Source organism: Haliotis rubra, unplaced genomic scaffold (assembly GCF_003918875.1).
Source record: "Haliotis rubra isolate DU_JTF1 unplaced genomic scaffold, ASM391887v1 Scf137, whole genome shotgun sequence".
Taxonomy (NCBI): Eukaryota; Metazoa; Mollusca; class Gastropoda; order Lepetellida; family Haliotidae; genus Haliotis; species Haliotis rubra.
In genome coordinates, this window is record NW_025765303.1 from 868,550 (window position 1) to 895,859 (window position 27,310).

General features: G+C 38.5%; 1 long non-coding RNA gene across 5 annotated transcripts; it reads right to left on the reverse strand.

Moving 5' to 3' along the window:
- Window positions 1-804: 804 nt before the first annotated feature.
- Window positions 805-26,585, reverse strand: LOC124268206. Of its 5 annotated transcripts, none has more exons than XR_006896235.1 (2): window positions 26,405-26,585; window positions 805-12,165 (listed from the first exon to the last, which is right to left on the reverse strand). It is a non-coding gene; the product is annotated as an uncharacterized LOC124268206 (long non-coding RNA). The 5 variants fall into 5 exon arrangements; XR_006896238.1 differs by lacking the exon at window positions 26,405-26,585 and adding an exon at window positions 18,114-18,307; XR_006896236.1 differs by lacking the exon at window positions 26,405-26,585 and adding an exon at window positions 18,110-18,307.
- Between the last annotated feature and the right edge of the window lie 725 nt (window positions 26,586-27,310).

The window sequence follows — 27,310 nt, forward strand, 5'->3', positions numbered from 1 at the left end:
TTTTTTCCTTTTTGAACCCATTGCCACAATCTCCATTATACTGAAATGTATTGAGCAAATGGATTAATTGAATAACCCGGGACTGTAGAAATTAAAATGAATTTAAACATTTAAAGTGGATAGGTTACACATTTTAATTATTTAGAGGTTTGGATGGTGTTTGATGCATAATACAGACTGACTCAGTGACAGCTGCTACCCTGGACCACGCCCAAACGCCCCCATCCTATACTTGATGTAGTCATCACCTGCCTGTCTCCCAACTCTCATTTTTTATCCATTAGATACGACAATCTCCAAATTCATCCTGACCTGGTTCTTTATACATGGGCTTCCAAGCTGAACACCTATTAAGTATTTCCACAGGGCATAACCAACAATGTGAGATCACTCTACGTTGAAACAAACATGGGCAGAAGCTCCATACATGTGTTTGATCCAACCTGTCTCATAAATACACAAACTACTGGCTTCTCACAACAAATATTCATATTCACTAAAAATACAAAAATAAGGTGAAATAAAGTGAACGAAATTTAATTCTTAACAACTCATTCAACTCATGAATTTTGTTTCACAAGCCATCATATTAAACTTGATGCTGTCATTTCAAAATCAGATTAACTTCGTATTATGTAAATATATTCTGAACACATGCATCTTTTAGCCATAGAAAACCTTTTTCATCTAAATCTAGTAATCATCAAAGCTACAATATATTCACTAATAGAAATATTGAAAATTATGCAGTATTAAATATGATTAAACCCTAAACATCTATACATGAATTCATTTCCATTTTTGTATCTATCAAATGCAAATCAAGCAGTCACTTGTTTTATATGTTCTCCAAATATCTGCACAATAGCAAGATTGTCTTACTGAAGCCCTGTTATAACAGATTTAACATGTATCCTACTCATAACCCCAGGACATACCCCTTGATTTGTTAACACACCAATCTTTCAAAGTGTCACCATAACTTGAGGGTTGAGTTAAAAAATCCTTGGGAAATTTAAATAGTCGCCTTTCTATCTTAATCGACTGCTCACACTTGCAAAACTGTTAACTCTTAACCTCAACTAAAATCTTGAGAAATAGGCAATCAAACTGACAATTCTATTGCAACATACCTGTAGATTATACATGTATACTGAAAATGGATAAATTAATTTCAAATCCATCAGTTAACACTGAAATCAGTAAGCCTTCAAAATCAAGCATTAATGATCTTTTCAAATTTTCAATTGGAAAGTACTTATTTTGAATACCTTTACTACTTGAACAAACCTTTTTCTTGAAACTGCAAACCTTTTTCACTATTGACATTCTTTACATTCCAATCTAATCCATGTTTCCAGCCAATACAACAATGTTCACCAAAACACAGATTCACACACAGTCAAACAGGACGAGTGAAACTGACAATCTACTTGAATACCGTATACAACAAACAATATCTGAATCCACATTGTTAAAAAACAGTACATGACCTGAACTCCCACGTCTTACAAAATACCAGTTTTTAAGTGCACTATCTCAACATCAAGTTGTTTGAGGAGGTCATCCAATGAAAGTCTAAGCCTCACGTTCACTCACCAGTGTTAGATCTCTGATGCACCTACTGGTATATAAAAATGAATTTGGACAGAAACAGCTTACGCAGCAGAATCAGAAATTTAATAGGGCTTGGGAGTCCTTGAGGCGTTCTGCTTTGCATGTATGGGACATCTGAATCATCAGGTTCTGACATAAGGGTTACGACAAGGATACCATGACTTGCTTATATTACCAACATTACAAATAAAGCATTATCCTAAGATTTTCCACTCTAGTATTATACTCAACTTATCTAATTATAAACAGGCTTGTTCTGAGCATTAATGTATTTTGAATTTTCTGTGTAATTCCAATAAAACATTTTCAGAACTTTTAACATGAAGACACAATAGAGATTCTATTTATAAGTTACTTTTAATTACATCCCCCAAGATCCAATTAGTAATAATCCTCAACATTATCAGCTTAACACTGATCAATACCTTTGAAATTCAGAATGAAACCTCAATGGGTCTGAGCCATATAACATTAAAAATTAATGACTGTAAGGGGCCCTGGAGTTAGATAGAAACCCTAAACCTATGACCCAATTGATGTGCAACAATGTTTCAATTCAATCCATCAGATATAATTCACACAAAGTCCAAAAAATCAGCAGTAATCTCTTTTCACCACTATGCTGAAATGAGAATCCAAAAGATCTGGTACATCATAGGATGTTTTAAAAATCATTTCAAAAGACCCTTTTTGTCGATCTATCACTGGTCCTTACATTGCTACTTCTGAGGGCTAAACACTGACTACCTGAGAGCAGGCTAAAGCTCTCTGACACAGATATTCCTCGTTCCAGGTTATAAGCTCTAGTCACGCGAGAAGGTATTTCACAACAGTTTTCTAAGATCCAGTGAGCTTGCCGAGAGTGAGCTGGGCAAAGAATGCTGGAGTTTATACATCACTGATCAGATGCCTGGTTGCCTAACGGGGTCAAACTGAAGGCATGCTTTCTTGTGTAGGGCCAGTCCAAAATTTACCTGACTCATGATTACAGACAAGAAGTTTGATTGCGTCCGTTACATTTTGCTGATTTAAAACAAAATAGCCTCAGGCAGATTTATGTTGAATTCAAACACTGTGTTCATGAAGAGTCAAGTCTTTGACAAGAATACATCCATCTAGTAGTATCAACTCACATTAGTATCTCTTCGCAATTTCACTTAACAAATATGTTTACCATTCAAATTTTCAAGAAACAATTCCATCAGAGGGTTTACGATTCATCCAATTTAGGAAGAGTAATGTTTTCTCAGAAAGATCAATACTATTAAAACCAGTTTCTTTATACCAGTTTATGCTAATATTATTCCTCTGTGTAAAGATTAGGAATATTTATGGCATACATTTGAACCCAGATGGTGACAATACAATACAGCTGAGAAAGCCTTGAAATAGCAATATCTGGAGGCCTTTATCTGTGCTCAAAATGGCTGCCCTCCACAAAGATCGCCAGGTGGTTATACGAGTTGAAATAATAGGCAAAATATTCAACCTTGAATACTATGACAAATACCATTATTACTGGCCATTGTGATAAGGCGAAAAGAGGCTTATTTCAGTGTAATCTTTCTCCCATGTCATACAAGGGCTGCCCAATAAGCACGCCTTCATCAGTGTCCATATCATCATTACCATAAAATCAATCTCCTGAGTATTCGGCTATATGAATCAAGACTGACGAACTAGGACTAATTATTTGGGAGTCATTAAGATTCAGATGGATGGCTTTCATGCTGCTTTCCTAGTGCTGTACCTAATTGCCAGGGAACTCAATGGTTGTTTGGGTCATAATTTCAGATCGGTCATTGTGTCCACCATGGTCAGAGTATATCACCTTTGTGGTCAGTTGTGGGTGGGGTGGCCATTGTGATCACACAGCGAGGGTCTATCGCCTTTGTGGTCAGTTGTGGGTTTTGCGTCAACTGCATCAAGGTACATCACTCTGTTGTCTTGCTCAATGTTGGAAGTCATTTGGAAAGTGGTCAGTCAGCAGGTGGGGGTCACTCCAAGTGAATACCTTCTTTGGCCAGCTGGGAAGGGGTGGGTCGGGGTGGATCAGAGTGAAGGAAGAAGAATAGAGGGTTGAGAACAAAGGTCTGTTGGGAGGACAAACCAGCATTGTTTGGTGATCTGAGGATAAACAGCCAAAATTGGTAAAATCTTGAAAAGATAATGCAGTTGTTTTGACATAAGCTGAAAGGGTGGAAAGACTGAAGATTAACTAGCATGGGCTGGACAGAGGGTAATGGGATAAAGGGCATCAGGTCAATGCAAGGGTTGGGGACAAAGGATTGGAGATAACAGCCCTGGTTTCCACAACTGGGATTACAATTTAATATGGCAAAGTGGATTGTGAGAGCTAATTCTTTAATATGGAGGAAAGGTGTTCAGTAGTAAAGTCAGAGGTGCATTCTAGAATGGGATTCTTCAGATGGGTGTTTCTGACAGAATTCAAGTCTGTTCAAGGAATGACAGAATAACAAATAATAATTCAATATATATATGACCTTGACACTGGATTAGGATTTTTAGAAATTCTACACAAATATCAGTAGTTAAAAGTGAGCATGAAAGTCATAAAGCCCTTTTCACTGGCCATATGTAAAGCAATCAAGATTTAATAGTCCCTTGATCCAAATATCACACTATAACGAGAACCCCCTTAATTTCAAAACACTGTATACAGGTTGAGTAAGAAAATTCAGACACCTTGAATTTAGCCAAGGGCTAAAGCTTGGATGTTGACCTGACTACAGTTGTCACAGAGTATGGAGTGCACAACACAAAGAACTGAAGGTTTTGGAGTTACCTTACAGAACTTTACACAATGACATGATACAAGTAGTAACACAGGTAATACGTCATCCGTTTGGGACATTAACTCCAGGCCAAGTCCTGAAGGCAAGCCAGGGGGTATGTCCAAGTCATGATCACAATGGGTAAGGGGCTACAAACCTTGAGGGTTGTTGTGTTGAAGACAGTCAGACAATGGTGTGACTATCACCCCGGCCATCTAGCTGAACAGGGGAGCTACTTGGCCGTTTCTCAGACACTGCTAATCATCGAGACCTCACTTACAGAACGTAGTCTACATCGCTGTGGTGATCAGTTCAGTTTGACAGGCCCTTAGTCATACATTTCTTCTCAGTTACTAATACAGGTTCATGATCTAGGGCAGGTCCTTTGTCAGTTTTGATAGTTAAACCTTCCACAAAAACTCCTTATTGCAAAACATTTACTTTCTAATCCTAGCACTGTATTTTAATTAAGGTAAAATATCAACCTTAATTAACACTGTTTAACGAGAATATTCAACAAACATTTCAGTATTATAAACACGCTAGCTAATTTCATCCAGCAAACTTCGTAAAAGTAAACTACCTTCTTTATCCTCATTAAGAGTAAACTTACACAAAAACCAAGTTGAAAATTAAATATTTCTATGGTTAGATGTGAATAAGACACATGCCATTCCTCTGGTTCTTGTAATAATCCACAGATGTGGCCCCTACAAATCAAGAAGACGACAGCGGAACAATTAGCAAGTGCAATAAATCTTAACTAAGCAGGGCTTCTAATGCTAGGTTCCAATCCACAATGTTCCAGGAATCAAAGACTGAGGGCGGGGTGTAATCGGTGGGCCCCACCAGGCACTGTAGGAAGACAGATTGTGATTTACACCTGTCTAGCCCCTGTGTTCTGGGAACCTCACCTCATTAGCATCTCGTTAGCCTCCTTCGTTAGCCTCAGTCCACCTCAAGCCATCGTCAAATCCATTTCTGATTTCTCCGGAATCCTTCCTCAGCTCCCCACTGAAGCAACTGCTACTTTATCATTAAAGAATCAGATGTTACTTACTACATAATTTAAAAATGCACGCACTCTATTGTCAGATAATGTGAGCAGTTAATAATTATCAATTCATTAAATTATTAAACTTTTGAAAACTAATTTTGTGGCTTTTGGGGGAATTTCCAAGCATTCTCTTTGTTAAGTAAAACATTCTCTTTACATATAAACCAAAAATGTATCACTTCCAAATTAGGAAAATTTAGAAAAATATTCACACAGAACATTAACAATAAAAATATGAAACTGTCCTTATTTGACAAACGTGTGATTGATTGAAATAGCTCGGAAGACAAGCCCTTTTAGTCACGGATGTCATGAGTCACAATGTATAATGATATGTACATGAAATAAATTATGTCTATTTCATAAGGAAATTCATCATCATCAGTCAGTAAAGCCATGCTCATGATATGACCTTATAAAGCATCAATAACAAAGAGAATGTTTTTGTATCTGACATGAAACAAACAAAATAAAAACATCATTACAAACAAAATGTTCATACTTACATAAAGGATGGTATTAGGGCTAAAATTGTAAATTTTGAAAACATGAAAATACTTTTTTCTAAGCAAAATGGTCATTCTGAAGCAAACTTTGAACTTATAAATGTCTAAGAGACTGCTCAATGCAATTGTACTGACAATAAAGGTGCACAAAAGAATTAGCTGCAGTGCAAACAACAGAAAAGCAAGGACAAGCAGCATAGCTGAGATATTTGACTTAGTAGCCAAGACAAGAGAGCTGTGGGGAGCCCGAGGTTTTTGCAGAGAACGATTGTTGAATGACGATAAATGTTGGTTAATAAGCTCTGTAGACATCTTTACCTGACAGTATTAGAGTAGTGGAAACCAGTCTAATGCTGTTAGGTAAGATGGCGCCAGAACCTAGACTGTTCTCACCATTCCTGCCGCGACGGGCATCTCCGAGTGCGTATGCGTAGCGGTGACATACGTACGTAGCCAGGCGAAAGTGAACACGTACGAAAGTTGATGTGCTGTTCTGTTAGGCGTGAGGAAGGCCACGAGTGCAAAGCTTGAGTTTATCTCCAGCAACAAATATTTAAGCAGTGGTCGAAGTAGTATACACTAAATTCTCAATGGCAGTATCCCTGTATGAGATCCCTGAACAGACTGCGAGACAAAGGACACAAACTACGTTGATCTGGGATAATCATGTCGAGTAGCTTTCCTCTACAGCGCTCACCGTCATCCATGTGTGACCGAACAAAGGAGAAGTCCAACACAACTTCCTCGGGAAAAAATCAATCTTCAAATTCAAATGTAACTCCCTAGAAAAATGTCACTGGCAACAACACAACTCCCAAGCCAAGCAAATCCTCGCTTGAATACCAATCTAACCCAACGACAGGGGAACGACCAACATAGCCAACATGTTCTAACTGACGTATCCCGATCCGCTTTCTAAATTTATACCCAAGAGGCCGTTAATGACAGCTTCCATACGACTAAAAACTGGTTTGTGAGGGCAGTCGACTCTCCCATGTCTCAGTGCATTGCGCGGGCCACTGGGCTCCTATCCCGACCTTCCGACTCGCGACACATCGACCAGAATAACCACAAGTCATTGTGTGGATGCTTAAATCCTGGAACGTAGCGGCCCTCTTTCGCCAATCCCTACTGAACCGCACCTTTAGAGGGTAGTCAAACCAACACTCTCTCACATGAAAAGGAAAACCGGGAGCTATTCGCTCGCTCATCCATTGACTGTTGACAAAGCCTGGCCAAGCAACTCAATCAGCGAGTGGCCTGACCTTTCTATAGTCTGCCTTTACAAAGTTTACAGCCTTGTTCCCTTGAAGGGTCGCTCAACCTGCTTGATGAGCCAAAACCTGTTCCACAGGGACGTGCCTGAATGCCTTAATGCTACTCTTCAGTAGATCACTAGCCACGTAGGTAAAAAAAGTTGTAAAAGGTCACATTGCATAGCGGTCACAAGGATTCAGTAACCAGCTAGCAGTGTATGCCTTTCTGTTCGTCAATATTTGCCAGCCATCTAATCTGGCCTCGTCTGCCTGCAAAGCCAGTGTCCCGACTACTAGTGTTACCTTCCCCCGACCACATGCCCTCCACCGCACAGAAACGCTGTGTCAGATCAGCCCTACGTCAACCCACCATCAAGCCAGCAGACCTAATTTACACAACTACTACACATTCCAATATGAACGGTTACCCAAGTCTCCGGGATGTGCACCTATCACGCCAATAAAGGCTGGATTTATAATGGCTGTTACCTGGTTACAGGGATAAACTTTGCTCTGACGATACGATGTGATGGCACTGGTTTCCATAGGAACCATATAAACGGGAGGAGGCATTTGGGGCCATTCCGTTCACTTTTTATCTCTAACACTGAAGCATGGCAGCCTTTTTCAATTAGTCGGCACATGAAACTCTCTGCACTCATCAAGCAAACTCTATAGAATTACAAACTTTTTTAAGTCGGTATTTTGTTTTGACATTTAACAACCCTTCAGTTATCCCCTGAAGCTAATCATTAATCTTCTCTCCATTTTAATAAACTATTATTAGCATGTATCAAGCATTTATGGCCCTAAACTCCAGCTTTCACAAAATATGCTATTAAAATATATTACACCAAGCCAAACAAAATAACACCAAGACTGATAATTTAACATGACTTAATTACCATGTGAATGATCATACCTTCCAATACCAACACCAAACAATATCTGGACTCACGCCAAAACGTCTTTCTTAACGAAATAGTTCATAAATCAAATTTAACCAAGGTATGTCAAAATAATATCAGTTAATTAACCATTATGTCATGCACGTATCTGCAAACAAGATTAAAACAGCCACAAGAGAATATTCTTACCAGCTTCCTAATGAAAAGCTAAATCTTTAATGGTTCCCACTATGTAAAAACTGTATTGACGATATAAAGAAAGATGGCCTCGTCACATTCCCAGAATAAGCACATTCCGCAAGATCCAATAAATCACATTAATCAATGAAGCACCTGCGCTGCTATGTGTTAACAATGTATGAGACACCAAGTTCCCGACTTGGAGTCGACACCAGCTAAGCCACAATATCAGACAAGAATGCATATGTCAATGTATTCAGTTCAATACACGAATCAAGCCTACTTAATTCTCCTCAGCCACTGAGATAAATAAATCTGTTTGTTTATCCTGCTTTGATAAGTCATGAATTGAAAACAGCTTTGATAGCAATCAAATTTGCTTTGGGCTTTGCAAGCTTATTGCCAAGGGCCTGTGCTCTATCTTATCATACAAAATCTGATCAACACTCAATGTGCCTCAATAATTTAAACTTGATTATATATATATGACATTTTTTTCTCGTTCTCCTCTGGAGAGTTAATCAGTTAAAGTGCTTCATTTCTTTGATTACAAAACAAGCCTTGAACAAAATGTAATGCATTTTAATCTAGCTTGAAATGTTTAATGTCAGATTTTTCTACAACATTTTATGCTAGTGTTTCAGACAAGTAAACTAAGACACCTTGAATGAACTTTGTCGGTAAATATTAATTTTATAGAAAAATACAACCATAAAACTGGAACATTTTTAACATATTGTTAGGGACTGTCTCATGCAACTTTATTATTAATGATGCTACACATTTCACAGTGACCTTCAAAGTATCCTCACTAAGCTGTCTCCTACTAGGAGATAAGAAGAGGATTAAGTAATGGTAATAAATTATGATCTATCGTTATCACTCAAAACCAAACAGATACAAAGGAATTGCCACAATGGTAAGATAAACCCTTACTGTAGGTTAAATCTAGGCTGACTTGAAACAGCATTTATCCCAGACACATTGGAATTACTATGTGAATGGATTTGCTGTATGCTTTTCGAATCAGTTATATCTCATGTATGTCAAATTGTAAGTGGATAACTAATGTCAAATCCTAAAATGTTTTTTCAATATGTTATGCTTCACACAAAACTAATGAGCTGTATATTATATGTAAAGTCAAATTACAGTTGATGACTGTAATCTTCATGAGGACTTAATGAAAATATTGTGATAAATTAATACATGTATACAAATGTAACATTTTTACAATTAACATATTTAGGTGTCCTTATTACAGGTAATGACTGTATGTCATAATTTTATGACAGAGATGAATTGTAAATGCTTTCCAATCAGAAATGGTGGGGAATTATTTTGTTGAATTTGGGTTATAAGAATGCCTACAATGCTTTCTAAAATAAGTGTGAAAATGAAAGAATGTGAATCCGGTTATGGGACACATTCATACAGGTCAACTACGTGGAATTGAAAGGTCTACCTCTCATGTCGAACACTCAAGTTTCTCATACACGTTCTTACCTGTCGATCTTTTTGAAATTTTAAGAAGGCTTCTTGAAGGCTTGTTTGTTTTGGTTCCCCCCAGTCTATGACGAATGCATTAGAACGTTTTGAAAGTGTAGACTTTTTCTTTGAGTCATTAGGCATGGTTGGTGGTAAAATGTCACATGTCTTACTCTTAGGTTCAGCCATTTTGTCAACATCAGTGACAACTGGTGAGATTTCTCTGGATCGTGTTAGATCTAGACGCATATTCACATGCAAGGTTGTGTCCACTCTGTTGGACCAAGTCAATGTCTGCGTCATCACATTCCATAGATTTATCAGTAGAGTGTGTTATGATTGAGTGAATATCATTGACAGAATATACACCGGGAAGTGCTTTGTTTTGAAGCTGAGCGCCTTGGAAATATGTAAACACTAAGTATGGCGTCGGTTTTTTGTAAACTGGGTCTCCATTGGTTAAAACGTTGAACCATCAGCCAATCATATATCATATGTTATATCTAGTTTACATTGGTTACAGAACTCCCACTTTGACAATGTTCCAAAAGCCTCTTGAATATTTAATCATTGATAGGTGATCAATCGGATATGATCAGTGATCCATGCCATGATCAAAGGATATAAATACCGACTAGACTCAACATGACGTAGCAAGAATCTGAAGCACAAATAGAATTCTCCTTGCACATAACGATTGCTTTCCAATATTCCAAAGAAAATAGTTCACTGGGTCTGTAATTATAATTATTACTATTTTATTGCAATTAATTTATAACAGACAATGGTTGATAATACCACATAGCAAGACGACAACATTAGTTCCATTTAACCAAGAATGGGTCCCGGTGAATGATCACAGCGAACAAAATTAATCAATAACTGAAACGCGACCCGTGAGCAATGGATGGGAGATAACTCCGTAGGGCATGTTACCAAAGCCCAGTTGAAGCATGTTCAGCGTAAATTATGGACACCTTGTCACATTCGCTCTAAATATCAAGTACTCCCAGCAATATAATACTGCTATTCGGAATGTCAATGGAAAAGATTAATTTTGCAGCAAATATAAAACATAACCTATGAATTACCAGCGAAAACACCCATATGGACCTCAAGTTCTCCAGAAATGTCGATTGGCTTTTATTTTTCATTTTGACCCGACAACGAACATTGTGATGTTCACAGGATATAAGACAATCACATACATGTGAAAACTCGTTCGCCAGGTAAAGCCACGAGACAAAAGCATTTCTAAAGTAATAAATGTTAGATGATATAGTATTAAACTAATGTAAGTTTCAACGTTGTGAATGGAATCACTACATTGTACAGAAAACAGCACTACTCCTGGTCTAACATACATGGATATTCAAAGTGCGATATTAAACAACAACCATTCCGACGCTATCTAAAACAGATTCACACGCACAACGTATTTGGAGGCTAGCTGTTTCGGTTTGGTATTCAGCACTTCTCACACTGAGTGCCAAATCGAAACTCACGTCGTGCATCTTCCAAATATTTATCCGCATATATCTGTACTTAGATAACGTACGGATTGTGTTAAGCGTATATCAAATGAAAAATACTCCATAAACGAAAAATCATTTATTTCTACCGTTACTAAGCCAAATTATACTGTTTCTATATACTTTACAACTCCAACGTCATTTACTTGACCCGAAACCCACATCCCAACCTCCCATACACCCATGGTCACCTAAAGATGACGATGCATTGCCTCCTTCCTCAGCTCCATCCTTTAAGTTATGTCGTTGCTTCAACACGGATTACATTACCACCGTTCTATGTTTGTTCAAATAAACTTAAAACCTTGATTCGTTATAATGATATACCCAACTCGCAAAAAACACTAACAGAAGTATCAACTTACCTTTTAAGTGACGTTAAATAGTTATATTTTCAGGACAATTTTAATTAGTCATCAACTTTAAAATAGATTTCTGAATTCCTCCTACACGTACTCAGACAGAAGAATGTGAATGTAATTAGAATAGATAATTCTTCTCTAATCCCCATCAACGTCAACCCCTCCCTTGAATTCCATCCGGAATGATTCCACCCATATGTGCTAAACGCTTAACAATATATCACACCTATGACAGAAATGCCCCACTTAAATTTACCACTGGTCAAAGCTAATGGAAAGAATGTATTAATGACTTGAGGCACACCATTCGTGGTTTTCAAAGTTCAAAACAGATTTCCTCAATAATCACGTGACTTGTCCACACCGAAACGTGTCAATTTCACGATCACTGTCTCTTTCAAGCCTCGGAAGCCACGCCCACTGTTTCATTAGGAACATCCTGTTATGGCGACGGCCGGTCGTGTCTGAAATGTACAACGTATGTCACTTAGTGATGGTGTGAAAGGTGTTAATTTCACAAAACAACGGGAACTCTGTTTGGTCATAAATAAGACCATGAATGGAACCCATCCCCATGGTACCAACCAGTACACTCGGAAATAGTCACACTTGAACCTGGGTTTGTAACCAGTTGTGAAATCACAAATAAGTGATTCATATAACACAACGGTTACGTTCATGGCAGTAAAACTATTCATAAGTATATATAAACTTCAATATTAAAAGTACCTTTTTATCATCCATACACGAATGCTTACATTGACATGTTCAGATGAACTGTACTTTTCTCTAAAATATGAGTTGGCACATTTTATCATAATCGTCGTCGTCGTCATCATCATCATCATGTTTTACTCACATGAAACTAAACAGTCCTACATATAATGTAACACCGTATGAGATTTACAACTTCTTTATTATTTACAACACTATGTTTCTGGGCTACTTCTTTCCCCTTCATCAGCTTAAATCAACACCACACGTTGTTATGTTACCATCCGACTTCTAAATGCCCATCACGCATCTGATACATATAACGCGTCACATGTGTATATATTCAATAAGTATACACGTGAGTTAGCATAGGTAACATAGTTTGGAACAAACACCTCCCCTAGTTACACTCTTGCTTGGTCGACATGCTGCACATTTGGGAGGTTATGGTGAGTTTACGTGGGTGCTTCAAAATTTAATCATCTCTTGGCAAATGGTCAGATTGGTTCCCTTGTACAACATATAAGCAAGAAGCATGAAGGGTTGTTACACTCCCCACTATAATCATCATCATCAAATGAATTTAATTAAAACTTCTCTGAATACGCATCGGCGGCTAACATTTACTAAATATACAACATAAAGACTGACATGTATTTTGATTAAGGGTACTGGAGTTTCCGACCTGGAGAGATATTATTTGTAGATCAGATCATAATGTTGGTTGAAATATAATGTTAAGATTATACTTTTTTTGTTTGAGATAATCTTTCTGTGCAAGGGGTGTGTTATGATGCGTTGAGAACAGTTGTTTCTAAAATTTCATTTTCAAGTTTTTAAATCGCAGTGTTCTATGAAACAGACTCTTATTCTGAACATCATATCACAGTGAACACTCGCCGCTAAGTGAGTAGCAAATGTCTTACTACAGTTATCATGCACATGTACCATACATGCTGTATTAAATCAGACATATAATAATACATGGAAAGGTGTATCTTTTATATCATCAGGAAGACTTCGCTCTTTTCTCAGTGTTGGTTGAAAAATGCAATTATCATACACATATAACCAATTATCAGTGATTAAATCTAATTTATAATGGTTCATTAAATAGAGTATGATTCCAAATTTACCACAAAACGTATATGATTATCATAAAACCTATTAAAATATAGATTTATTGCTAAAATTTAAACATGGCTATATGAAACTAGCTATGGCTTTCTTAAACAGTAATCATTTTAATTTTCACAAGTTATATACAGAATATCTCAGCTCAAAAACTACACCACGTAGTTGAACATATATGTTATTAGAGGTGTTCAGGGGTTTGAATTCCATTTCAACAGTTTGAATTTTAAATTTAGTATTCTCCAGAAACTTCTATGTCGACAGGTGGAGTGCGCCGGCCACTTTGTACCAAACAAGCCCCACCCACCATTCCATTCAAGTTAAGCATGTGGCTATTCATAATATAGCCTCTGGCATGTATTCAAATTATGGCAATTTTACAATAAAGGCCCACAGCGGGAGACTGTCTATGGTTAAATATAACCATGAAACATATTGCAGAGCTTGCTGCTTTTAGTGGTACTCATTGTGGGTTTTTCAATAAACGGACGTTATAGCGAGGAGGCTATGTGACCTGACATGGTTCCCCGTTATAAAGAATATTTCTTCGGTTAAACAGGTTTAAACGACTATTTCAATGGTAACAATTTATATGGTTATGAAGCGATTTAAACGAGTTAGACATGAACGGGCTTAGTCGACACATGGCAGACATGAGACGGAATATGCCGAGGATTAAGGTTGTGTTATTTTAACCGAAAAGCACTCATCTGCTCAACACGATCGAGCCTTATAGCCTTAATGTGATCTAAAATAATAACTTGTACTGTCGTTTCAATTTCTCTAATCTACGTTTATGATACAGAAATAACGGCTAAAGGAGTTAAGTGAAAGTGAAAGGCTTAGTTAATTCAGGCAGAAATTCGCTAGTTAAGTTCTGTCTAAATAAATCACGTGTACAGCTAAAGCACATATGTGTTTTAGTTCTACATGTGTTAACAATCTGAAAGGTATATGTAAAATGCAAGCAAATTAAATATAACCTCTGTGTCGAACAAAACAGCAGTATACTTCGTAAAAGAAGTTACATTTTACCATGCTTTGCAATAGTGGCAATAATGGCAAATGGCAATTAAAATTCAATAAAATGCATGATTTTCTCGGAAAATATTTTTCCTGAAATTAATACGAATGTTTCTACATTTAATAATTTACTTTACAGCAAATGGGAAAAGACGACACTTAATGTATAGGACTGTCACAAAGCATCTACAATATCTGGGGTATCGACACGTTAGAGGCACTGTGACGTACATGGGATACAACCCCTAAAATATACATACGAAACATTTTAACATGTGAGTACTATCAGGTAAGTAGTGTGTCTGACTATAGTGGCCCAGCCGATGTCTACCTGAGCGAGATATGTCACCACCATCAAACGGAACATATTCTACCTGTAATTACAGGTAACTGCTGATGCTCAACTAGCTCTAAGAATATCAGCCTGCCTGTCAGTGTAAAGTCAGCACCTACCTAATCACAGTCCAGAGAGGGTACACCGCGTAACATGCATGTCCGCCACCCAACTTTCACCTGTATGCGAAAGCTCTCTCACCTGGGATGCGCGTCCATATGACAGAAGGAATTTGATTGGTCACAATCTTTCTCTGGCCGCGAGCGTTTTGGCGCGGATATTATTCTATATAGAACCGAGCTGCGCGCGCTGACTATGACTGTTATCAAATACAAAAGTGTTGAAATTATACATGTTTTCTGTTTTGAAAGATTGCTCGATGTAAGATGGGGTGCGGTGTGCAGCCAATCAGGAGGTTTACAAAAGCATCAGCGTCTCGTACAGTCTTTGTTTATGAAATGGTCTGATGGTTGCTAAGTAGCCAGCCGCATCATGTATTTGTTAAAAACGACGTTTGTTCTTAAGGAAAAACGTTGAACATATTCAGCGGATGCTTTAGTACTTGATGAAACCAGTCTGACGGGTCTTTAAAGGCGGTGTTTTAACTCTTATACATTAAACTCGTATTGAAACCACCCAATAGTAATATGCTCGTATGGGTCCTGTCATGTCACGGTACAAGTAATGCATTTATTCGACTCTTTTCTGATGTAGATACGAGAGCTCAGGGTGGATTTTCTTATAAATTTGAAATGAAAGTTTTCAGAAAGAACTAAAATAAATAGGTACATAATCAAGACCCATGGGTTAGAAAACTTTTTATCTGAAATTCGCATATTTGCCATCAACAGCATGTTTCCAAACGTGATTGTGGCTCTTTATTGTCAATTGTCCCTCCCAGAAAATACCTTTTCGGATACGTACGTCCAAAAATATTTACAGTAAATTTAAGCTTACCAAGTCTTAAAAACGTAATATTTGTGACTTTATATTATGGCTAAGTTTGACTACAATCGCCAGCGAATGAAGGGATGATATCAACCCAGCCAGGGTACTCTAAGTCCCTATTATGGTGATCTACCTTTAGTTGCTGGCTATCTACAGTTTTATATTGTATTCCTCTGTTTACAAAGCCACTTTTAGAGACAGATGCTAGTTTCAAATTCTGGTTCTGCGATATTCTAAGTCGTTATTACTGTCCTTTGTCGACAGGTTTTTACAATTTAAACATTTTTATCATGCATTCAGAACTTGTTGAATGTCAAGATATGGCTGAAATACTGCCGATGCGACTTTAACTTTTAACTCACTCACTCACTCACTCCCAGAAAACACAGCATTGAATATAACACAAATAACTCTCTTTGAACACATCGAATAAGTAAATTACGCCTGTGTTTTTATATAAAAAATATATATATAATTCAAAAGCAGCACCTTTATAATGAAACGCTGAATCGTTGAAACTAAATCGTTATCACGGGGCAGATAACGAAAGGCATATTCTAAAGATGGAAATTTACCTGTCATATCTAAGTTACCTGGTTACCTGAAGCCACATCGTTCCGTATCTCGTGATGGGGGAATCTCAGAACTCGAGGGATACATCCGTTACAACAATTAGTCGAAGTTGTCATATAGCGCAAACATACGTCGTCTAAATTTATAGCTGGGCAATATCATGAATATATTCTCTGAATATATTTCATTATGTCTCAAGGTATATACAACATTATATGGAGTGAATTAATCAATCAGGGGACCGATTTTCAAAGCTCTGTTAGTGCTAAGATAGTCGTAAGTTAATGTTAATGTATGGCACTTAGCTATCTTAACGCTAAGAGAGCTTCGAAAATCTAGGCCCAGAAATGTATATTTAGATTCCTTCATAACCTGGACTAAATTTATGGAAAATGAAAAAAATCCTAACTGAAACTGAATTCTCCTAAGTCTCAAAACGTAGGTTTGGTTCCGAGTAATACTGAGTGTTTCTGAAATCACACTTGTTGTGTTGACATAAGTATATTAGGACCTGCTTTGTACTTTGTATTTAGTATAGCGACGTTACAGGGTTATCTGCCCTTGAAATACTGCGAAAATCATACCCACGAATAATTTTCTTAATTGGAACCAAGACACTATTGAGAGAATAACCGACGTATGAGAAATTAAGATTATGAAACGTGGAAAAACAAACTATCGTCAATTGTTTACTTTGTAACTTTGTGACAATTGATGCTTTCATATCGTTTTGTTCTAAACAATACTATCAGTGAAATTGCTGAAACGCACACAGGCATACACACCAGGTCCAAGATTTTCGAAATGGTCTGTACCTCAAGATTATCGTACAGTTACCGAAGAGAATTTGTAGTCCGAAACTACCGCAGCCCCGAGACACCATAAGAATGTCGTAAATCTTAGAACGTTTCATACTTGTCCTAAGTATATTCTTTCTTCATCATCAAAGATGGCGGCATATTTTGCCAGAGATATTGTTTTCAAAGAAATATTCTGTTTTACGTTGAAACATTTGATTTTGTTAAATTTTGGGATTCATCCGAATATTCTTCATGTTTTATTCGATTCCATTTCAATAAAGCAATCGACACTTCATTTGGTAATATGACGGCATTGGCCTGAGCTGTATTTTAACAATAAGTTTTAGTCAGGGAACATGACATAGATCTAATCTGCCTCAACAACTTAACAGGGTTAGCCAGTAACAGCAGTAGTAGTAGTAATAATAGTAGTAGTAGCAGTAGTAGTAGTAGCAGTAGTAGTAGTAATAGTAGTAGTAGTAGTAGTGGTAGTAGCAGTAGCAGTAGTAGTAGTAATAGTAGTAGTAGTAGTAGCAGCAGCAGCAACAGTCGTAGTGGTCGTCGCAGCAGTAGTAGTACATAAGTCTCCCCCCACCCCACCCCCGATCCGCCAATGTAGTAGTAGTAGTAGAAGTAGTTGCAGAAGCAGACGTAGTACTAGTGGTGGTAGTAATCGTCGTCGTTGTAGTAGTAGTAGTAGTAGTAGTAGTAGCAGGTTTGTCATCGCGACCTAAACGCAAAATTCTTATTTCTTTCATAATGTCACTGACACCTAACTGAAAATACACACACAACGCACATCTCGACCGTTTCCGTGACCATTCAGCTTGTTTCGGACTGACCTGAGTACTCACGAATGATGAGTTTGAAATGAACACATACCCACCCATTTCCTGTCCGCCAGTTGAAAGACGCAACGAGTCAGGCTGGTTGTGCGTCTGTGTCCGAATGTAATGTCGTTATCAACAAAACGACAGCTACAACATCGTCACGCGCCAGTGACCTACCACTGTCTGGGAATCCCAGTGTGAGTTTCCACAAGGATGGCTTCGAATACGCGCCATAAAACGAGAACATGGCGTGACGACTGCCAATGGGGTATGTAGTGCTGCTGGTGGCGCGGCATCAAACTTAAGTGCAAGTTTAATTTTTTTTATTTATTCGAATTTGACGCCTCAGACGACGATGACGACCACGAAGCTGAACGTTTTACCTTGTTTCATGCTATTGCCTATGGCAGTATAATTGTTTGGCCTTGGTGTAATTGTAAAACCAGTCATCACTCATATCATCATTATCGTCATCCCAGACATACTCGTATTACCGCCATCATGATTTATCATAATTACCTTCATCGTTAATAATCAGGTTCATTAGGGAAGGTGGGGTAGCCAAGTGGCTAAATTGTTAGTTCATCAGGACGAAGGATTGGGTTCGATTCTCTATTGTAAACAAGGGCGCAACCTGAAGAGCCAGGTCTTGGTGTGGTGTTAATTAGAACGGCCATTGGTTAAATCGGCGTAAAAGTATTTCCCTTCATTCTCTCATTACAAATGGTCATTTCTATACCATATTAAAGGAGTACCCGTGAAGATCCGGGTTAGAATTGACCTTCAGCAACCCATGCTTGTCGTTAGAGGCGACTAAGGGCATCGGGTGGTCAGGGTCGCTGACGTTGTTAAGACAAGTCATTGTATCCCAATTGCGTACAGTGAGGTTCAAACTGTTGACCACTGGATTGACTGGGTCCAGACTCGTTTATTTTCAGATCGCCGCGATATAGCTGGAATATTGTTGAGTGCGGCGTAAAACAACAAACACAATACAAGGAGTACATATATCTTTTCTATATCGAATTTACTATTAGGGGTAAAACCTGTGATACACCGAAGACATTACTTTGAGATAACATTGTTTATTATATCTGGAATATTTTAACACTATATTTATCTGAAATTATGAAATCGAGATGAGAGGAAAGTCCGTGTCAGAACAATATTGACCGTCACACGTTCTCGGAGTAGCATTCGCTAAAACGCAACCGGAAAATATGATTTCAAGAGTATTACGCGAAATACAATGTAGACCAATCTCCTTCATGCGGTAGATGCGCCCATATATTACATCAGTATGCAACTAGGTTATACAGGTGTAATGTTGGTGTCGTTTTAAGGTCAGAGGACAAAAAACTGAGGACGAGACTGAAACGTTCACTGCCCACAGTTAATGGAACATCATTACTAATGGAACGACCTACTGGAGACAGAACGACTTTCATTCATAATTATGTATCAACTGAAAACAACTCCCGGTTAGGATGTGCTTCGATTAAAGTAACAAATAAAAATTGAGAACAGTTGTCTTTTTCTCTCCATACTGCTGACATTCGATAAAATTGGTCAAACACAGAAGGGTGGTACACGTGTCCTGACTGGTTCTCTTTGCGATGTGCGCATCATCCTAGATCAGAACCCAGTTTACTTTGGCTGTACGGACATCGTGGGGTACCTCGCGTATTGAAAATAAGTACCACAAGCGTATTAAAAACATTTATTTATGAAAGTTTTCAGAGGAGGAAAATATCAATAATGCCATTTGCATTCATCATTATTGTGAAATGCAAATATCATCGTCATCGTCCTTATTATTCAACGCAACTCCGTCATTACAAGAATAAGAATTGGAACAGCATTACTGCCTAAGAAACCCTCACAGATGGCCAAAAAATCGTTTTGGCTATGCCTGATGCATGCTCATCTTCAGAATTGATTGACAAGCGTATATGTACATTAACACTCTGTGCACAGGTTCAGCATTCACCTGATGAAGGAGCAAGCATTAGCTCTGAAACGTCGTATAAAGAATTTAATAGAAGTTGTTATCCATAAAACGTGTCCTGTATTCAAACGTATATGTGTTCAGTGGCTCTTGTCAGAATTTTCGACTGTAATTGATCCGATTTCTAATTGATTCACTCCTAATTTAGGGAACGTACGATATCTTTCATTATTGATTTGCTTGGTAGAAGGTCAGCGAAGCCTGACCGAGAGTGCACTTGCTGACTGGGCTGGAACACAGGGCAAGCGTTGTTGGAACACGTGAACATCTACACGACATGTCTCACTGTCTTGTCTGAGAAGTGGGACGCCCTAGTCCGTGCCACAACCTGTGACATACCCTGACATATGAAACATGTGAAACATTACGTGAAATGCATGTTTATTTGCAACCGACAGTCGGAAGCGATTTAGAATTGTTGCTATCAGGTGAATGTATTAAATATCGCGTTCAAGATTATTGCACATTTGTAGTGAAATGCATGCACGTGTATGTGCATGGCTGCTTGTAATGGTCCGAATCACGATACTTTATTTGTGGCAGCCCCTGCTGTGCAAAACTACATCAACGTCAACTGTCTTGTCGACTGTTCAGACCATGTCGGTTGTCTCGACATGTCTGTAAAAATAAGTTCCGTCTATCTCGAAGTGTAAAGTAAAACATGTTAGATACAGGCTACGTCTTTTGTCTCGACGTGTAATGTCGTAATAGTACGTATAGTCTCCGTCGGTTTTGTCGACTTGTAGTCAATAATATAAATAGTCTCCGTCGTTTGTCCGGGCGTGTAATGTCGATAATAATACACATAATCTGAGTCGGTTTGGGCAACTTTTAAAGTCAATATTTTAAAATAAAATCTACGTCGTTTGTCTCAATGTGTAATGCCCATAATAATTTGTATACTTACCAAAAAAAGAATTAAAAAACAAGTGCCAGGAAGGTACTTTCTTGTTTCGGTCACGTGGACATACTAACTAGCTATTGCTCCTATGCCTAAAATGCTTTATGTAAAACGCTACATTTTTTAAACAATTGTTATAATTAATGACTGCCGATTAAGTGCATTTCAGTTTGGCACACCTGTTGCGCTCTTATTGACCTGTGTATTACTATCCATTTGTAAAACTGTGACTTGATCTATCTGAATATTTTGAAATATTTTTTTATTATTTATTTCGATACATTATCCCATTTCCAGTGCCACGGAACAGTAAATTCCAAAATAAAATACGTGATCATTGATCAAATATAAAACCACAGCATTTGAGATCAGAACCAGATCAGATTATATCAGAGTACTATTTTCCCATGAAATTGATAACTGTGCTGCGAACCAAATAACAAGACGAACAAGTCAAAGCCAGGCTGGTATCGAAGGTGTAAGCACGTTCGAGGGAAATCTACCAACCTGTCAACTGACAACATTCAATCAAAGTCAAAACTTCGGGTGGCTCTCGGCGAACACGTACCAGTAACATTGCATGGCAGAGTCGACTCTTTACTTTATGAAATTGATTAGTAAAACGTGACTCTGACATTGAGTGACAGGCTTCATGACATGTAGCAACGTAACTGCACACTGAGACCGTCAATGAAATACATGTTTCTTTCACTGGTTGCATGTCGCGGGATCTGTCGACATCTTTGATGGACCGGGATATTACAATGTTCACACGCTCCTGAAGGGCTGGCCTCCATGTTTTTTTACAAATCGATATGAATTTTTGATTAGGTAAAGATTCGTATTTGAAACGAATACAAGTGATTCTTTTTTAACGAATAATATTCAGCTCTGATAACAGCCCACGGGTACTGTAAGTACATAACAATATTTACTTTTCATATATTATTTCAATTTTGTTATCGTTTGTTTCTACCCGTGCTATTTTTGCGCCTAACAAGCTATTAAGTACGTTTCCATTTTATTTTGCCTTTTTTCATGTCAATGAAATACGAAGAGTTCATGTAAACAGAAATCTGAAAAGAACCCAGAGCTGGAAAGACATGCAAACGTCCATCACAGTGCCAATTTATGTCTGCGCAACCACCAGTAATAATGTTTGTGTTGAGGGTATTTCATATGATTTAATCAATAAACGCCTAGTGATCACTTGTAAATTATACTATTGACAATAATATTGACTTAATTGCAATCGTAAGAGGCGACTAACAGGATTGGGTGGTCAGGCTCGCTGACTTGGTTGACACATGTCATTTTTCTCAATTGCGTAGATCGATGCTCATGCTTTTGGTCACTGGATTGTCTGGTCCAGACTCGATTATTTACAGACCGCTGCCATATAGCAGGAATATTGCTGAGTGCTGCGAGCATGGCAAGCATGGGTTGCTGAAGACCAATTCTAAATCGGATCTTCACGGGTCTATTGTAACAATTACAATGACTGACTGGGTGGTACAAGCAAGCTTGATTACATGATCCTGTTAGTCGCCCCTCGCTCTTACTCTGAAAACACGGGCTCGATTCCAATGTGGAAACAATATGAGAAGTCCATTAATGGTGTTCTTTGCCATTATGCAAGGCAGGTCAAACGAAAGTGTTTAAACAAATACCTACAAACGTTACCAACACGTTGTTTGGCTGAAAACAATCACCGAAACATTGTAAAACACTACTATGATACCTTATAAAACAAATCACAGTCGAATAACCACTACTTGTGTGTTTCGGCTTGAGCCACCATCTCAGATGTATGAGGACTTTCTTCTGCCCAGCTGTTTAAGTCTAGTTCATAACCATTAAAGTTGTTTCATTTACACACACTAATAAAGCTTAAACACTGGCATGTATAACCTGCCGTAAGGTTTATGATAGATGCATACCTCACTAGCTGGCTTATCTCAATGTATGGTTATCGCCACGATGTGTACCAACAAACAAGTTAACATCAATAACAACCTCATTAAAACCAGATCTTTTCCTCCCAAACAACATGAAAGGTCTTAACGCGGAGACTTTAAAGGGACTGCAAAAATAATAAACCTGTGTATTTACGACATTAATTCATAATAAATTATCGAGGAGGTTGACACAGGGGGAAAATGCAGCATTTAGATCAACTTCGTTTTTCAACGTAATGCTCTTGGCTGTACGTTAAATGTTGAGACCTGTCGTTGAATAAATGTGCATGATGTTTCACGTGAAAGTATAAATGTATTCTCTTTGAGATATCCCAATAGCAATAAATTGTGACGTTCATGTTATTTAGAACTGTACGTACATGATCCCAGTGTAGGTTTGCTGTTGGGAAACACATCGGCCAAAATTTTCCTTGAAACTGAATGAGGAAGTACATAGAAGAATAGGGTTGGAGGAAGAGCGAGTGAACACAATAAAAATCGGTTTAAGTTTTTTTAAATAACGAGATGCCACGTTTTAATGTAATTTATACCATTTACATGTATGTTCTTTAAACGACTGATGTTAGAATTACATTTTTAAGAGTCTAACAAAAACAAATTGCATCCGTAAAGATATTTTCCTGTCAGTGATCGACTATAACACGTGGCATGATGTCACCTCAGAAACAAAGACGCCTGCACACATCTGTCTCATAGTATTTGCATAGTAACGTGTAACAGACACGCCCATGTATGCATCGGAAACGTGGGTAGCAGCCATTTGATTGGTCCATATAAACCATGCTATTGCATTTGTAAACAATATTGTACATGGGTCACATACAAGAAATAAAGGACCTTTCCATGTTTGACACAAAGTACATTTTAACCGGATCCATTCAAATGCATCTCTTACCGTAAAGAATACCGCTGAAGAACCTGCAACAGGCTTTCAAATGCAAGCTTACAGGACCCTGGGATGACAATTACAGAGTTGACAGCTTTTGATCTAGGTTTATACAATGTTACGGATGTAATATGGTGACCTGTTATGAAATAAAGCTAACGTCGTGTTCAAGATCTTTGCACCTATACAGCGGAGTGTATGTTTGTTCGTGCATGCATGAATGTGTGATTGCACCTATACGTCGAAGTGTATGTTTGTTCGTGCATGCATGAATGTGTGATTGCACCTATACGTCGAAGTGTATGTTTGTTCGTGCATGCATGAATATGTGATTGCACCTATACGTCGAAGTGTATGTTTGTTCGTGCATGCATGAATGTGTGATACACCTATACGTCGAAGTGTATGTTTGTGCGTGCATGCATGAATGTGTGATGCACCTATATGTCGAAGTGTATGTTTGTTCGTGCATGCATGAATGTGTGATTGCACCTATACGTCGAAGTGTATGTTTGTTCGTGCATGCATGAATGTGTGATTGCACCTATACGTCGAAGTGTATGTTTGTTCGTGCATGCGTGAATATGTGATACACCTATGCAGCGAAGTGTATGTTTGTACGTGAATGTATGGCTGCTTGTACTGGATACTGATGCTGATGATGATGATGATGATGATGATGATGATGATGATGATGATGACTTTGAGATATAACCTGCGCTTTCCGACATAATGCGGGCCCACCAGGCCATTTAGTGTTTCACCGAAAGATATGGCAACTTAAAGGGGGCGTTAGGGTTGCATAATTGCATGCTTGTACTCGTCCAATCGAATGGTTTCATGGTGCAAGCTCACCGAGTTACCATTCTGCAGTTTAACATGGATATCCAAGTCAGACACTGTACAGTGGCCTTGTTTGAACCCTAAATCCCGAACGCCAGCCATGGTAACAACAAGTACCATCCGTTTACGTAGTTTACCACTGACTTCACCCTTTCCGGTCAGACGCTCCACCCACTTGACAACGGCGTCGGTCAGCATGATGGATATATTGATACAAAACACCTAAATATTTAAAGCAAAACCTCTGATGGAACCCCGACAGGCCCTTAAATATCGCCTTCCGACGATGCTAGAAACGACAACATCTATATCTACACCCATACTAAGCTGCACCTCTGACACACTTCTACTGATATTTATAAACCAAGAGGACTTCTCTGTGGACAGTTCCGTCCGGATCTAGAGGGGTTTCTATGTTGTTGTTGTTGAGTTAGATGCTTTGGAGGTCGCCTTCGCCGGTTGGCATGTCGGCAGACCTATCCCTCCTTGAGATGCGTGGGGAGGTTTCTATGTACTCATGCACTGTATATATAGCCTCGGTTGTCCCCAAACAGGGAGATGGGGTAGCCTAGTGGTTAAAGCGTTCGCTCGTCACGCCGAAGATCCGGGTTCGATTCCCCACAAGGGTACAATGTGTGAAGCCCATTTCTGGTGTCTCCTCCGTGATATTGCTGGAATATTGCTGGAATATTGCTAAAAGCGGTGTAAAACTTAAAACGCATGATCACTCACTGTTCCCAAACATTTGTTTTTCATTGTCTTAATCTCTAAGAAGATGCAATGGGTCCGGGTTGTGCCACATTTAGCAATATTCAAGCAATATGGTCTTGGGGGATACCCTAAATGGGCTTCACACATTGTACCAAAGTGTGGAATCACACTAGGACCTTCGGTGTGACGAGTAAAACTTTAACCACCAAACTCACCTATCGCCTCAGGACCTATGATTAGTCACGTGACTTGTACTCCCCGGTCCCAGTGTCACGAAGATTCGGTAATAGGAACACCATATCTATCTAATCTCCACCTGATAATCATCGTTATGATTCGATTGAATAACGAACTTCGAATATTTCATTGGGTTGGAATCCATTTTAAACCCACGATCATAGTCAAAAGTTTCTATTTTTATCGTTAAAAGAATAACTAACCTCACAATTATGAACTGAATGTGTGTTTCGTTTCAGTACCTTTCAACATCCTTCTTGCTTTTGACAGCTGGGGCGTATAAAACTGGTTGTGTATTACAGATGCCTTGGTTTCACACTCGATAACTAAATGCGCTTAAGGTTGTCTTACCAGTTTTACAACATTGAAGACTTTGCCGGGGATGCACTTGCAGAGTAGGTCCAATTAAAACGAAACCCATATTTGGCAAGCAACCGAAAATTGTTTTCAGGAATTAATTATGTCCATACAAAAATGTATGTTCAAACTCGGACTACCCTCACCACCAACCTCCCCAACTAAACCAGCGTTGTTTCATTTTTTCTTGTAAAGTCTACATTACAAACTGACTGCTAAAGTAAAGGGTTAGTATATTTTACACTCCTTTAACACAATGCAGCCCATCACATGCAGGTGTATAAAAATGTAACTAATTTCATTAAAAGTGCATTGTCTATCGATGTCACCTGCACAAGTACATAATGCCACTCAAACAAGTTACAGGTATATACAGTTGCACATTTCACTCTCCGTTAGAAAGTTTCAAATGCAGTCCAGCTTACCTGTGCATGTCTGTCACTTGGTCTCTCCTGCCCGTTATCATCATCACACCTGACACAGGTAAATTATAATCCAGGTAGATGCGCGTCCCGACCTTTTCCTCCCAGCGTCTTAAGTAAATCCCCGCCTACGCGGAACCGTGAAGGCTTTCATGCAAACCGGTTCCTAACTGCACTAATGGCGTCATGGTCTGTGTCTCACAAAGAGGTTGTGGGGTTTTCAGCTTGAGCAAAGCTGCAGCCCTCTGTTCACTTGAAGCTGGCTGATAGGGGGTTATAATTAAACCTGTAGTGGTTATGTAAGTCGGGGTCATAATGTCAACACTTCCAGACCCCGAGGAGACAGTTATTTCTCCGATAAGTCTCTCAATGGTTTTATTGTACAATGCTGAAGAGCTGCATGTTAGGGTGCCGCGATGGGAATATGGTAGAATTAAGTCATTAACTTTGGACGAATGCTACTAAACAATGTTACAATAAACTGGATAATGTTTGGGTTGGCTGATAACCGATAACTAACTACCCATAAAATAATATATATATGTTTTGCATTTTAATCTGTAACAACTACACAGCAACACTGTGAAACGCGTACAATAATTCAAAATGAATTTACTGTTGAACTGTTTGAGAGGCATTTTAGAAGTTGTAAGCAATAGGAACGACAAGTCTTGATGGATGATCAACTTCTTTATAGTGGTGTGCTTGAAAACAGTATAAGTATCTATACCGAAACGTCGCCATTGTACAATACAGAAGTTGATCATCCATAAACACTTGTCACTCCTATGGCATTACTGGTGCTCTGTTTAAAGGTGCACATAATGCCAAGGGTGCTTTTGGGTAGCCTAATGGTTAAAGCGTCCGCTCATCACACTCGGATTCATTTGCGTTAAGGCGTTTTCTCTT